The following is a 16673-nucleotide window of genomic DNA, read 5'->3' on the forward strand; positions in this document are numbered from 1 at the left end:
TTTAGTATTTTTTCCATAGAGATCTCATAATTTTAATGTAGCTTCATTTCATTGAGTTCAATTTCAGATTATTGTTCATCATATTTTAAGTGACTTCAAAGAGCAGTGGAAAGGAGTCATAACACATTTGAAAGCATCGTTCCACATATGATTACTAAACTAGTAATCCTTAGTGTAATTTGTACTCCGACGGGTTCCCATCTGGGTGTTGCTGACGTCGATTCATCGATGAGCCAAATTTTTAGACAATTTCATGGAGGAATAAGGTGACTAATAACCTCGTCGTAATATCCGTGAAACTAAATCAGCACAGAACTGAGACCGTTATAGATTCGATTCTCGTTAGAGATTAAATGCTGTCTTTCAGTCTTTTTTTACAGACGATTCCTAAATTATTCTTTTACGTTGAATATGCTTAAAATGATACATATATAATATTATGAAGAATAATGATAATATATAAATTCCTAAATTTAAAATGAATAATGTACGCATTTCTAAATGCTTTTTAAAGTTTTCCTGGGTACATAGAAAAGATATCATACTCTTTCACGAAACCTAAATATATTTTATTATGGATTAAACATTGTTTGATATTTGAAAACGTCTTCAGTTTTTATCTGTCAGTTGTATAAAACACTGAGGTTTCTTCAAAAGGTTTGCATCAGGAATTATTTCTTTCACTTTCCTCTCTGTTCTCAAAAATCGTTGGCAATAATAATATTGAGTTTGTTTAGAATATTATTTTCTCATTTAACAACAGATATATATATATATAACAGAATGATCATTGACTCGGTTAACATACATAGTTTTATGAAAAAATTGAATAACTAGAACCGAGATTTAAGTAAAAAGGTTTTAATATAAACACACTACAAGTTTCGGCCTGTAACAGCCTTCTTCATGTGACATTATAAAAGAAAAAACACTAAACATTGAGGGTTAAAATACTATGAACAACGTAGACAGTCTTTATACATAATTAGCATGAAAACGTTGTAGTTGTATTTAAAGCTGTTCTTTCGTTTGTTGCATTGTTGGGAGAGTGCGTGCTTGCTGCATCACGTGAACGCCAGTACATGATTACAGCTGAATGACTATCCGTGAGGTTGTAGCTTAAGTTGTTATTTAGATGAACAGGATTGAAGATGATTTCTCTCGATTCCACAATTTTTCTCTCTATTTCGTCACTGCAACGGAAGATGTTAGTAGATTTTTCCCAGCAGACTTTGTGACTTTGGTTATCATCATTAGGATTTGCCGAGAAATGGATACGACTTGATAATGCACTCGCTCGCTGTCTCTTGTAAGTAATGTCTCTCATGTGTTCTTCCATACGCATTTCGACAGATTTGTCTGTGTGTCCGAAATAAGGAATATCGCAGTCACATAATATTTTATATACACCAGGGTATTTGAGTTGATGATGACAAGGTTTTGGGTGGCTAATTAAGGAACGGATCTTTGGAAGTGGAGTGAACCTTGTCATCATCAACTCAAATACCCTGGTGTATATAAAATATTATGTGACTGCGATATTCCTTATTTCGGGCACACAGACAAATCTGTCGAAATGCGTATGGAAGAACACATGAGAGACATTACTTACAAGAGACAGCGAGCGAGTGCATTATCAAGTCGTATCCATTTCTCGGCAAATCCTAATGATGATAACCAAAGTCACAAAGTCTGCTGGGAAAAATCTACTAACATCTTCCGTTGCAGTGACGAAATAGAGAGAAAAATTGTGGAATCGAGAGAAATCATCTTCAATCCTGTTCATCTAAATAACAACTTAAGCTACAACCTCCCAGATAGTCATTCAGCTGTAATCATGTACTGGCGTTCACGTGATGCAGCAAGCATGCACTCTCCCAACAATACCACTAACGAAAGAAGAGCTTCAAATACAACTACAACGTTTTCATGCTAATTATGTATAAAGACTGTCTATGTTGTTCATATTCTTTTAACCCTCAATGTTTAGTGTTTTTTCTTTTATAATGTCATCTGAAGAAGGCTGTTACAGGCCGAAACTAGTAGTGTGTTTATATTAAAACCTTTTTACTTAAATCTCGGTTCTAGTCATTCAATATATATATATATATATATATATATATATATATATATATATATATATATATATTAAAAAGCTTTAATGACTGTTACCGAGAGATAAAAAGATGACAAGATATATTTAAAAATATACTACTAGTTTATTAGTTTCGTTGAATTGATCAACATCCTCAGGTATCACAATCAAAGAAATATATAAAGAATTACAGAGACTTGAAATTGTAATAACAGAACAAGTACAAAATGACCAAGATACCTGAAGAGGTTGATCAATTCAACGAAACCAGTGTACTAGCAGTATCTTTTCAAATATATCATGTCATCTTTTTATCTCTCGGTATCAGTCATTAAAGCTTTTTCATAATATTCCAACCGAGTAAAAATGAATTCCAAAAAAAAATACATATATATTAAAGATGCTAAACTATTTTAAACCTAGTTTTTACTCCATTTCCGAAGTAAGCAAACAGACAAATAAGTCAAGTTTGCGCCTGCACGTAATGCAAGTCGAAGTGACCCGTAAAGTAGTACAGGTCTAAGCAACTCGTGGTAAAGTTGGAATAAGCTCTGATCACTAATCTTAATATTTACCCTTAATGAAAAGCCCATCTCCTTGAGGAGATGTATGATTCTATGCATTAAAGGCAAGGGGCCACTACTCAGACCGGTTTCGACCTTTATTGAGGTCTCATCAGTGGGAGCCAGGCTAGGAAATACCAAGATTCCTGAGATGTTTATTTAATGTGGTCAAAGCACCTTATGGTAACTTGTTTTGGTAAAATACTTATAAGCTCTGTATTACTTAAAACTTAGTATTTTTCTTAGCCTGGCTCCCACTGATGAGACCTCAATAAAGGTCGAAACCAGTCTGGGTAGTGGCCCCTTGCCTTTAATGCGTAGCAGCATACATCTTCTTCAAGGAGATGGGCTTTGCATTAAGGGTAAATATTAAGAATAGTGATCAGAGCTTATTCCAACTTTACCACGAGTTGCTTAGACCTGTACACACACACACACACACACACACGTCAGATCATGTCCTTGTCAATATCGATTCATCAGTCTCAAGTGAATAATACATCGCACATCTTTAGTATAAGATATGCGATATCACCAGGTCTCACCGATACGAGTTCCACCTGGAGGCGTGAAATGATATATTGTGAAACAGTTATACTGGAAATTAATTTCAAGTTTATGAGAATTTTATTATCAGAACGAAAAGTGTCAAAATGTGTTCTTTTAGTTAAGTTTTATTAAGATCCTTTTCGCATTTGTCAAGATAAAAATATTTTGCAATTATTGTGAGTAATCTATATTGTTAATGGACTATATAATAATGTGCTAACCAATACCAATTGTTTTTAAATAATATTGATATGCTTGGAAAAAAACCTTATTATCTATAAACAAAAAATTTGAAAATGAAATAAGTAATTTATTTAGTTTTAAAATTTCAAATAAATCTGCAAAATTATATAAATTTCTATTTTTTTCTACATACACCTCTAATAGTTGAAAAGTAGTTTGACTTAATAATATCGTCGTCAAAACATGGTGGGGGAAATCAATCGACCGTGAGATAGAATTATTTTTGGCTGGTTAATCGACCGTGAGATGCGGTGATTGATTTTATATGAGATGCCCATACAGGGTGTTCGGGATGTTCGGGATAAATTTGACATATTTATAATTAATTATATTATTCCGTAAGTTACATGTATTAACACGCACTTCTCTTCATTTAAAAGTTTGGACTCTTCTTCATTCATATACAAGATGTCAGAAAGGATGGATAGCTGGAATCCACCTGAATCATGGAAGAGAATAACTTGTATCATGATGATTCGTGCCCGCCATCAAAATAAGGATATTACGACTGCTGCCCAATGCTCCCTAAATACAGTAAAAACAATCAGGCATGAACTAGAGACTTGCAATGGTGACTACGAGGATGTAGCAAGAAGAAAGATCCCTAGCAGACGATCTGATTGCGTTCGTACAGCAGAATTCCTCGCAAATCTGCAGGAACAGGTGTTGAAGAACCCTGGCATTGGAATTCGGGCTTTGTTCGTGGAGTTGCTAACTGTAGTCAAGCCCTGGATAACAAGGGTAGCCAATGGTAGGTCGTATGTATGGCAGCAGGATTCGGCCCCTTGCCACACCTCTGGGAAAAGTCAAAAATGGTTGTCTGAAAATTTCTACGACTTCACCAGTCCAAATGTTTGGCCTCCAAACTCCCCAGACCTTAACCCCATGGATTATTTTGTATGGGGCGCAGTTGAAAAAGACACCAATCGCACTTCCAGTAATACAAAAGCCCAGTTAATGGATAAAATTAAAACAGTTTTTGCGGCCCTTCCCAGGGAGACTGTAGCATCAGCTTGTTCGAGGTTCCGAAGCAGAATTGAAGCTGTGATCGATGCTAATGGTGGTTATTTTGAGTAAATCTTGTTGATAGTATTGTAATTAACTCTGCCTGTAATGTTTTTTTGTCAATTCATTAAATTTAATAGATACAAAGAAGATTTTCTTTTTCCTTACGAAACTGTCAAATTTATCCCGAACACCCTGTATAGGGTAACGGATGGCAATGCTGAACCAATGAAGTTTAACTGAGGTTCGGCTGTTGCTGTTATCCTGGGTTAATGAGTTCGCTCTCTTAAGGTTTTTGCCTTAAGGGAGCACTTTGAGTCTCCGGGGAAAGTGTTCTCCGGCAGGGCCCGCTGAGGGGCTTTGTCGGTGAATTATTTTCCTCGGAATATGAGCGGTTCTGCTCAGTGGTCGGGGAGCCGGTCACTGAGTAGAACCAACGCTGAGATTAGGACGGTCTTTCGCCCATTATGGAGTGGCCTAGAGATCGTCCGTATTTTTGAGATTTCACCTTTACTTACATAGTCGGTGATTAATACCCTTGGAGGGTAATGGATGGCAATGCTGTAGCCAATGAAGTTCTAACTGAGGCTTGGCTATTGCTGTTACTCTCCTGCCATGATCAGAGCTTTAATAATAGCTCAATAACACCTTATCCCTACACTGTCCTCTACAGATAACGGGGAATATGAAAAGCATTCTTGCTTTGCCCCTTTAAGCCAGTCCTTATAAGGATAAGAATGGAATTATTTTTAGTTGTTGCTAGGTGATCTTATTGTTCGAAATTCTCTTTGCTAGGTAATCATTATCTCTAAACAAGTAATTAACTAACGATCAGATCTGAAAATCATACTATTTATAATCAGTTACATGACACACTGTTAATTTCAAATGATTAATGCATGCAAGTAAATTTAGCTATTTTGACGAAGAGTGTTGTTATTTATTATTAAACGAAAAAATATGTCATTCATAAGCAAATGACGAAACCTAATTAGTAGAACAGCTCTAAGCATATCTTCCTTTATCCAATTAATTTCATATCTCAAAAAACAATAAATGTTACAGTTTTTTTCTCTTTTGAAATTAACGTATTCCATATGCGGGTAATTTCATTTTTAAGAGCATTATATGGCAAAGGCTGGATATCGCTCTTTTTCGATAAAATGGTTATCATATGATCTCATTTACACTTAAATATCCATAATCAGCTATTTAATTAAGGCGAAATATGAATATGCGGAATTCTGTGTGTGTATGGGGTGGTCTGACACGTTCTCAACCTAACAACAATGAAAAAATGAATTTATAATTTCAAAATGATTTTTATTCTTCAACATAATCTCTTATCCCATCCCTGTAGTGGTTCTCAGTAAGATCTGCAAAATACCCCTCTACAGCTGAAATCACCTCTTGATTCGAAGAAAAACGGCGACCAGCGAGAAAGAGATTTAGTTTTGGGAAGAGATAGAAGTCAGGGGGAGCCAAATCTGGGGAATAGGGTGAATGTTCCAACAATTCATAGTGCAGATCCCTTAATTTTCCCATAGCCAAAACACCTTTGTGGGCAGGTGCATTGTCCTGATGTAAGATGATTTTTTTCTTCTGCAAACCGGATCTTTCTAACGAATTTTTTCGCCTAGTCTGGTGAAAAGATGGGAATAATATTCCCCGGTTCTTGTTTCACCCTTTTCAAGATATTTAATAAACAAAATGCCTTTAGCATCCCCGATGCTATGGCCTTTCCTGCTGATGGAACCGACTTTGTCTTCTTTGATGCTGAACAGCCAGATTCTTTCCACTGTTTTGACTGCTGTTTTGATTCTGGTGTGTAATGGTAAATCCAAGTCTCATCCATAATAATGAATCAATGCACAAAATCAGTTTTGTTCTTGCTAAAATGCTCCGAGCACTGTTCAGAGATTTTCATGCGAGTGCGCTTTTGATGTGCTGTGAGCACGCGCGGCTCCCATCTTGCGCGAAACTTTTTCATTTACAATTCTTCATGCAAAAGATATCCTACAAGTTTTTTGAAATACATATAGTCTCAGCAATTTCACGCACTTTGACTCGCCGGTCATCCAATACCATATCGTTCACTTGATCAATGAATTTTGGTGTTAAATTAAATTAAGGGGATAAAAATCCCTTATTATTTTACAGCCAGTATGCGAAACTCTGAGATCGAAAACTACGATCTAAGAGTTTCATGCCGAAGAACTATCGGCAAATCCGAGTGTAAGTGAACACCTGGTAGTACAACACCAAGGCAACTCGAAGCAAACTCCCTCACTATCCTTGATATTTTCTCATAATGTAAAACACAACTCCTAGGAGATGTAATACTGCCTTACATTATGAGGAGAGGTCACTACCCAGACCGGTTTCAACATTTTTTGAGGCCTCATCAGTGAGTAGATAGACCTGGATGATATCAAAGCTTAAGTGAAAAGAACTTACATACCTTCACTACGAATGCGAGAAAGGTGTGCCCATATATTATAACTAAAATAAAAAGCCAAACGGCTACTTAAATTTTCCTAGGAGCTGTGTTTTACATTATGAGAAAATATCAAGGATAGTGAGGGAGCTTGCTCCACCTTTGCTTCGAGTTGCCTTGGTGTGGCACTACCAAGTGTTCACTTACGCTTGGATTCGCCGATAGTTCTTCGGCATGAAACTCTTAGATCGTAGTTTTCTATCTCAGAGTTTCGCATACTGGCTGTAAAATAATAAGGGATTTTTATCCCCTTAATTTAATTAACTTCGCCAGAAAAAATAGCCGTTTGGCTTTTAATCAGAATTTTGGTGTTGTTACACTTTTTGAACTTCCTTCACGTGGATCATCTTCAAGGCTGGTGCGGCTACGTTTAAACTCGGCAGCCCATTTCTTAATTGTCGAAAACGAAGGAGAAGAGTGCCCATAAACTTTTATGAACTTCGAATGAATTTCTTTTGGCATTAAACCTTCTTTTACAAAGAATTTTATAACCGCACAATACTCAATTTTAATTCATTTCAAGGGATAGACAACACTTTTGCTTCATACAGCTGTATAAAACAAACTACTCGATAGAATGATTTGCAATTTCATAGGGATGCTTAAGACAGGTGTAGGAACGTAAAAAAATAAATTTTGCCTGTAGTGTTGCCATCTATGGTCGAGGCCGAGAACATTTCAGACCACCCTCGTATATATATACATATATAATTAAATTATGTTTGCATGCTTGAATTTAAGTTAGGCCTTGAGTAAATATCATTTCACATTTACAAAAGAAAAGACAGTTAATAAACCTTTGTAATATATTCGTTCAAGTATATCAAATATTATTATTCTATCTAGCTAAATGTTTTCATACATTACAAAAGTAATTTTTAAATATCCCGTATTGCTTTACCTCTGACACTATTTTAGTGAGATAACTTATATCATGACGAAACATTCAGGTAATTAAGAAAGACAACGAGGGGAGGGGGATTCTTTTTGATTACATGTTTATAAAAGATATTGTAACTGATCCATGGGGGTGTCAGTTAATTAAAATGTTTAAAAATTCAGGGAGTCATCATGATAATTGTGCGACTACACAAGCTCAAGACACCTTATAATTAATATTAATGTCTCTATTCTAAATAGATAGTTAAGTCCTCGAAACTTGTTCCACGTAAACAAATTAATTGCATGGCACTTAGTTCCAATTTGTATGCTAAACTCCAGCAGCATATGACAGGTTTAATTAACCTTAATGCTAAATTAAAATGTATAATTTCAGTTTTTGAAGAAAAACTTACCTTAGGTGGGAGCCGATTGACCTGTATGAAGTACTGCGTTCTCTAGGGGTGCCTTTCGAATTATGAATAACACAAGATAAGAAGTCTACACAGCTTTAAAGCTGCGATAAGATCAGAGTGGTGCTTCTCTCGTTATCTTCGTAATAAAAGGTGCCAGATGTGCGTATGGAAAGATAAACTTACGGGTCTTGTTATAACACAGACACCATTGTGACAGACGTTAATTTTGTTTGCGCTTTATAAATATTATTAGTTCTGTTCAAGTTTCGCCGAATGTTTCTTGTAATAGTATCAAATACGAAAAGTGTAATTCATAATTTAAATTTCGTGTACAATAGTTTCTTTTCGGTGCTATGATCTTCCATCTGGCTGCTCAGTATTTAAATATTCACTCACAAGGTACTTAGTGAAGCAATGACATGACAGTAACGCCATCTGGATCATTCTACTATAAACTGGAATTTATGATTTAAATTGTGGATATGTTAGCATTATGGAGGGGAGGTGATCGAAAAGTTAGTAATCTACAAAGTGCAATGCAGTCATACCTCGCCTTAAATGAATCACCCTATCCTGAAATCACACATCCGGAAAAGCATTCCACTCACTGGGAATTATTTATTTTTTATTTTTTATTTTTTCCCGCACTCACTTACTTCGACAATTCCGAGAGATGGTCTATTTTGTTTTCTTATTTCCTTTTTTTTTTAAAAAAATGTCATGGATATTCTTCTTCTTTTTTTATATGTTGCTCCCATACATGTTTATAAGCTTGCAAGTGTTTATAAACATTTGCAAACTTATAAACGTGTATAAAGATGTAACCCGCGCACCATATATTTGTTATTAATTATAACAAATATATTGTTATAATCAATATAATCAATATATTATATTGTTATACATTTTTAAATTTCACTCATATTCATGCATTCACTTGAATATTGTTATCTGACAATATGCAAGGAGATTAGATTCGAATTTCAGATGTCCCCCCCCCCCCCACACACATATGCTGGGGTACGTGTGCTAGAAATCTTCCGAAGTAGCTGAAAGGCCATAATGTGACGATGTCGTTTGCTCTTCCTGTGGTTTGGAGGGAGCCAAGCAATCATGCAAACGACTGCTACTTCTGCATGGTACCTATTTCGGGAGGCATCAAGAGGAAAAGTAACTGGACAATGCTATTGTTCATTTATTTTAATCAGGATTAGCAGTAGCTGCTAAAACATTCCACAAGTTCAGGTGATTAAGGGCAAGGTGACCTCCCGGTTTGGTCAAAGGCATTTAATAGAATTTCCCACAGCAGGTTATACCAACACGAAGGGATGGATATGCAAAAGAGGCTTGTGTCATGAATTGGAGCGTGGCCATGTGGCAAGTATCAAAGAATGGTGTAATCTGTAGCTGAAACTAAGAGAATGAGAGGAATTAGTCGGGAATCAAACGATTCTGTCCTTAGAACAGTCCTGTTTAACTTGTATATTAATAACAACATTTGGGGGGGGGTTGAAGGGAAAATTTCAATTATATGCTGACGACACAAAGTTGGGTCTGGTGATAAGACACATTTCAGATATGGCATGTTTGCAGGTAAATTTTAAGAAATTAATTCAGTGGGCAGATGTTAGTGATTGCTAGTTTAATACTTTGGATTGTAACTATTGCAAACTAAGAATCGTATTAATAGGAATTTATTGCGAGTTGTTGATGAAGCTATAGACTTAGGATTACCGTAATAATTCAACGAGTTAAAGTTTAGAGACTACATTGCCAAGGTGATTCATATCAAATCATTGCGATGTTGAAAAGAACTAACTTACAGGAATAAGGAAGGTAACCATATTTGGGTTCCATAGAATTTTTTTTTGAAGATAGAAAAGGAAAAAGTGTGGCGAGTTTGTAAGGGAATCTTACGGTATAGCTACAGGGGTAATTTTGCAGCTTATTGCATAACTCTGAGTCACAGCCGGCAGCTTAGTAACGAAGCATATGAAGTCCAGGTTCTTTTCACAGTTTACGATGGAATCGAATAATCTACAAGGAATATTGTGAATTCCTTTTCAGTATGTGCTTTCAATGACAGTAAAGATACACTCATTTTTCTACGAACTGGGTGCAGGTGTCCGCTTATTCCCCATAGGAAGAACAAAAGCAAAAGAAAAATACCAGTAGGGAGATAGATAGAGAGAAAAACTACTAATTGCGGTGAGGGCTCTGGTTGGAAAATACTCCATCATAATTTATTTATAACATTTCATAAAACACAAACTACAAGATATATATTTAAAAGTAAATTATGCAGTGAAGTTTTATTTTCATGTACCACTAACAGGTGGAGCTGATTTTTTTTGGCTAGATGGGTGAAGCAAGAATGCTTTTCATATTCCCCGTTATCTGTAGAAGAAAAGGTACGGATGGGGTGTTATATGCTATGTTATATGAGCTCTGGTCATGGCGAGGCCTCGGTTAAAACTTCATTGGCTACGTCATTGCCGTCCATTACCCACCCTAGATACCCATTTTAGTCAACTCTTACAACATGCATGGGCTACAGAGGCGCTATTCTTATTTCCCGGCAAACACACAAGGTCTCCTTTACGATTTTATGCTACTTGATTATTAACATACATAAATTAATTTTTATACATGGTGTGGGAAAATTATTTAAATTTTAAATTTTATTACCATAATTATTTTTAAAATAGTAAAAACACATCTTCTTGTTTCTTTTATTAGCATATTCATTTTATTTATTTTGTTTAAATATATCTAAAGATGCCATTTCTTTTTAAAAATCTTGTGTGGCCAACTGAACTAGTAAGATCCACTGAATAAAAATTATACTCAGAGTGAATACAAGGAAGAGGAACTGCTACTACTGCTGTATAACTTGAATAATAAATATAATATATATATATGACTACGCATTCGCTGGTGTCATCTGGTGGTCAATCCAGAAATTTTTGATTACTTTATGAAATAAAGACACTGATTCATAATGAATCAGTTTCGTATCTCATCGTAAATGTTAGCAAAACAGGGAATACTAACGAAACACAGAGATAAGCTGTGGAGTATAAGAATTCGAGAGACAACATCGAAAAGAAATAGTGTTTATGGTTGGAAATCTGCTTTGTCTTTAAACGATGTTATAACCTCTCGACAGAATCGATAGTAAGTGGAATTTTGTTATTGAACCAGCTCTTTCTTTATTTTATCGTTACCTATTTTTCTCAATTTTGCTAACATTTAAGTAGTCGTAATTTAATGTAAAGAGAATTTTTTTTTCTTATAAACAATATTGTATTTATTATTTTCGAATTTAATTTATTAAATAATTGGTTAAAGAAATTTTTTCTTGAAGATAATTACATAGACTTTAATAAACCATTATTTTTTTTTCTACTTAATTTTATATATATATATATATATTTCCAATGGCTTCAGTTGAGGGAGGATTCATTCAATCCAATACCCTTGGAAGGTAATGGATAACAATGCTGTAGCCAATGAAGTTCTAACTGAGGCTTGGCTATTGCTGTTACCCTCCTGCCATGACATGATCAGAGCTTTCATTAATAGCTCAATAACACCTTATCCCTACACTGTCCTCTACAGATAACGGGAAAGATGAAAAGCATTCTTGCTTCGCCCCTTTAAGCCAGTCCTTATAAGGACTATAAGGCTTCATTTGAGGGATTTGAATGTTAGTCCTTTTTAGGACTTCCAAGGTAACAAATGGCAATGCTGTAGCCCATGAAGTTTTAACTGAGGCTCGGCTATTGCCGTTACCCAGCCATGACTAGAGCCTCTTAGCTCAATCAATGACACTCCATCCACACAGATTTACTTCATTCAGATGACGGGATAAAGAGTCAAGGACTCAGTCCATCGCCCAGTTCTTATAAGAACTATAAGCTTCATTTGATAGCGTTTCTGTGTGTAAAACACGAAAATAACGTTTTCGTGAAATTTTGCAAAAAGTGAATTACTTCATCTCTAGAGACAATGATATTATAAGTCCTTTTTAGGACTCCCCGGGTAACAAACGACAATGCTGTAGCCAATGAAGTCTTAACTGAGCCTCGGCTATTGCCGTTACCCAGCCATGACTAGAGCTTTTTAGCTCAATAACACTCCATCCACACAGATATTCTTCATTCAGATGACGGGATAAAGAGTCAAGGATTCAGTCCATCGCCCAGTTCTTATAAGAACTTCATCGCAAGAGCGAACAAGCTCTAATCTCACATCAGCTTTAACCTCGTCACTTGCAACAATGCTGCATGAATTCAGCAAAGCAAGCACCTCACCATCCACCAGAAAAAGATTCTACCTAGAAACCCAATCCATATTAAGAGCTCTCTATAATGTTTAAAAAATTTAAACCAAATTCTCTCATGATAACAGCATGGAATGCCAATGGCTTAACAAACAAAATTCTCGAGCTGCAAGAATTTGCAAAAAGATACAATCCAGACATAATCTTGATCGGTGAATCCCACCTCAGACCATCAAACAATCCAAAACTAAGAGGTTATATTTTATACAGGACAGACAGACTTAACTCTAGTGGAGGCGGAACAGCTATTTTTATCAAAAATTATTTAAGCCACAACTCGCTGACCAACCCCCAAACTCTAAACCTTGAGGTGACGGGTGTGGAGGTACACACTAATAACGTTGGCAAACTCAAAATCTACGCAGCGTACAATCCTCCCAGCATTCCACTATTGACAGCAGACTTAGACTCCATCCTCGGCTCCACGGATTCCATAATTATAGCTGGAGACCTGAACTCCAAACATACGGCCTGGTTCAGTTCGTCAATCAACGCCAAAGGCCGTACCCTATACAACTACACATTACTCAACTCATCAATAGTAGCTGGACCCACTGAGCCCACCTACTACAGCCCATCAGGAAGTTCTGATGTATTAGACATAGTTATCCTCAGAAACATCAAATATCAATACCAGCTGGAGACAGTAGAAGAGCTTAACTCAGATCATAATCCCATCCTACTCAGGTTAGGACTTCAAGACCAGCTTTCTCCTCATCATTCTTTCATACCATGGGACAAGCTCTCTAAAGTTCTTCCAATCCACATCGGTCCCCCCACCTATCATTCGTAAAAAAGAAGAAATAGATCAAGCTGTAAACAATTTAACTAGGCAAATCAACACAGCAATAGCATCAGTCACTCAAACCACTGTCATCCACGCTCCTAACTGGATCCCAGATAGGAGCGTGGACCTGATTAGGGCCAAAAACAAGGCCAGAAAGCGATATCACAACACCAGAGCCCCGCAGGACAAAGCAACCTTAAACACTTTGAACAGACAGGTTCGAGAAGCCTTCCAGGTCCACAGAAACTCCAAATGGGAAACCAAACTGAAGGAAATCAACCCAGAAGATAACTCCATCTGGAAGTTTGTAAAATCTCTTCGTACCAAAAGACAACCACTTCCCCCTTTAAAGACCAATCTTGGAGTTGCACACACAGATGAAGAAAAAGTAGAAGCCCTAATTGACAATCTGGAAAAATCAATGCAGCCCATCTTATGCAAACTTAAATATCAATCTTATTTACAAAGTTCATCGTAAAGTTAGAAATGCACTAAGTCAGCCTAAGGATGATTCAGAAACCATCACCCCCACATCTCCAACAGAAATAATAAATATCATTTCCCATCTGAAGAATAAAAAGGCCCCCGGCTCTGACGGCATTACCAATAGAATAATAAAGCTACTCCCACGGAAAGCCATAATTCATCTAGTTAATAATACCAATTCCATTTTAAGATTCCAGTACTTTCCCACAGATTGGAAAATCGCGGACATTATACCTGGTAATGAAAAAAAACCTGGTAATAACCCACAACTTCCCCAAAGCTACAGGCCCATCAGTCTTCTTTCCTGTCTTGGCAAAGTAATAGAAAAGCTCATCCTATCAAGATTACAATCAGCAGTGGACCAACAGAAAATAATCCCAAATGAGCAATTTGGGTTTCGCAAAGCTCACAACACGGTGCAACAAATTCACCGACTAACAGAACATATCACTCATGGCTTTAACTGGCACCTTCATACTGCCGCTATATTTTTGAATATTGCCAAGGCCTTTGATAAGGTCTGGCATCAAGGCCTTATCTTCAAACTAATTGAAAACAATATCCCAATTAAACTAGTGAAACTCATATATTCATATATCAATGAAAGATACATGCAAGTAAAACTCAACGGAATTATTTCTTCAAGGCGCAAAATCCTGGCAGGAGTACCTCATGGTTCTCGTCTGGCTCCAATACTTTTCACAGCTTACATGGCAGATATTCCTCTCAACCCAAAAACAACTACTACGGCTTTTTATGCCGACGACACCGCTATTCTAGCTAGATCACTCAGCCCTCACCTAGCAATCACTAGACTCCAAGGAAGTATCAATGAGCTAGCAAACTGGTTCACGAACTGGAGAATTCAAGTAAACCCCCTCAAAAGCTCAGCCATGATGTTTTCAAGAAGAAAGATCTGCAACAAAGAAGACATCCTGCTCTCTGGTCAAAAGATCCCATGGCATTCAGAGACCAAATATCTTGGGGTATTGATGGATGAGAAACTCCTTTTCAACAAACACATCAATCTCATTTGCTCCAAATCTTCCAAAGTCATAGCTCAGCTCTGTCCATTGATCAACCGTAAGAGCAAACTGAACCTACATAATAAATTGCTTCTTTACCGGATGGTAATACGTCCAGTCATTACCTATGCCTCACCAGCATGGAGTCACACTTCAAGATCAAACATTTCAAAATTACAGAGAATCCAAAACAAATGCCTTAGGATGATCCTGGATGCACCGTGGTTCATCAGAAATTCACAAATTCACCGAGAAACCGGCACTCCATACATCTCCTCCCTTCTTCGTGATCTTGCAGAAAAATTCTTCGTGAAGTCAAGTTCACATTCAAACCCACTAATCGTGCAAGCTGTCAATTACAACGAAACTGCTTACTACAAACACAAAAGACCGAAGGCTATTCTTCTCTCAACCGATCATAGTTAACACTACGGCCCTCAGAGGGCGAGCTTAATTGCTCACAAATCTCCCATTCCCAAATAACTCTCATTACAGATAAAGGGGAATATGAAAAGCACTTGTGCTTCACCCATCCTGTCAGTAATGTCAATGGTCAATCACTTTGTGTGTTGATATGTCTCATCAATCCTTCTATAATATGATGATTCATGAGACTTGTTATGGTTATTGCTATTTTTTCTGATTTTAAATTCTATTAAATTTTTCTCGTATTAAAATAAAATAGTAGGCAGCTTGGATGCAATATACTGTATATATATATAAAGGCAATTCCTCCTATAGACTTTCTATAATGATTAAAAATTACATTTCGGATTTATATTATATAGCGTAACTATCTTTCCATTTACAATGATATAATTTTTGAAATGTCAGGGTGCATGATGCACCTTGCCCATGTTTGTAGCGGGTATAAATTGAAAGAATATGATGCTCCCAAGTCGGTGCAACTGTGTCCGTGAAATGACTGCGAGAAGGGAACTGTATTTAAATTGATAAATTTGCAGTTGAAATTGAAGGAGGTACAAGAAAATGGTGTCTTGTGAAATCATGTGTAAGATAAGGGTGTGCACCGTCTCCACCCTTATTTATCATATATGTGAATCACATTGTGAAAAAAGTGGTATTAAATCTGATATTAGAAACGCAAATATCAAACTTCGCTCTTTGATTTATGCAAATGTTGAAATAATCAAATACTGTAACAAGTCTATACGATTCTCTTAATTGATTGAATAACAAATTTAGTATTAAAATAGCCGGCTTGGTTGGCCTAGCGGTTAGCGCATCCGCTCTCCAGCCGAAACGCTGCGTGTTCGAATACAGCCATGAGCATGGATGTTTGTGATCGTCTGTGGGAATACTAGTGTTGGTGGTGGACAGTAGATGGCGTTGGCGTAGATGATGCGGTTGGTGGATAAGATTGAGTGGTGGAGACGGAGAGCTGTAAAGTAGGTGCTCTCCCTCGATGACCCTTGGACTCCCTGGAGGTGTTAAATAATAATAATAAACAATAAAAAGAGAAAAAAACAGCATTGAAATAGCCAGGTGCTTGAAAAACATCATTTGCAACAGACAACAGAATAAGCAACGCTGGTATGGTAGGAAGTCAGTTGAATAAATTTGTATGGAATAAGAAAGAAATTAGCCAAAACACGAAACCAGCAGTATACAAGACAGTGTTCAAACCAGTTTTAAGTTATGCATCTGCCAGCTTAATTAGAAGTAAAACAGTTGATCAAAGACACACAGATATGAGAATTCCAAGTGAACCTCTGAAATCAATGACAAAATCATATTAAAACGAAGACTTTGGAAATGAATT

The 16673-nt window shown here is 36.5% G+C and overlaps 1 protein-coding gene across 2 annotated transcripts in view; it reads right to left on the reverse strand.

Annotated features, from left to right (window-relative positions):
• Window positions 1–8435, reverse strand: part of LOC150103539 (uncharacterized) — a 31302-nt gene extending 22867 nt beyond the window's left edge. The window contains exon 1 of one of the 2 annotated variants that reach the window (XM_090398316.1): window positions 8248–8435. The gene's annotated coding sequence lies outside the window, so the exon portion shown is untranslated. The remainder of the gene's footprint in view (window positions 1–8247) is intronic. The other variant, XM_090398315.1, reaches the window with a different exon arrangement.
• Between the last annotated feature and the right edge of the window lie 8238 nt (window positions 8436–16673).

This window comes from Typopeltis vanoorti, chromosome 9 (genome assembly GCF_054136105.1).
Source record: "Typopeltis vanoorti isolate ZY-2024b chromosome 9, IOZ_Tvanoo_1.0, whole genome shotgun sequence".
Classification (NCBI taxonomy): Eukaryota; Metazoa; Arthropoda; class Arachnida; order Uropygi; family Thelyphonidae; genus Typopeltis; species Typopeltis vanoorti.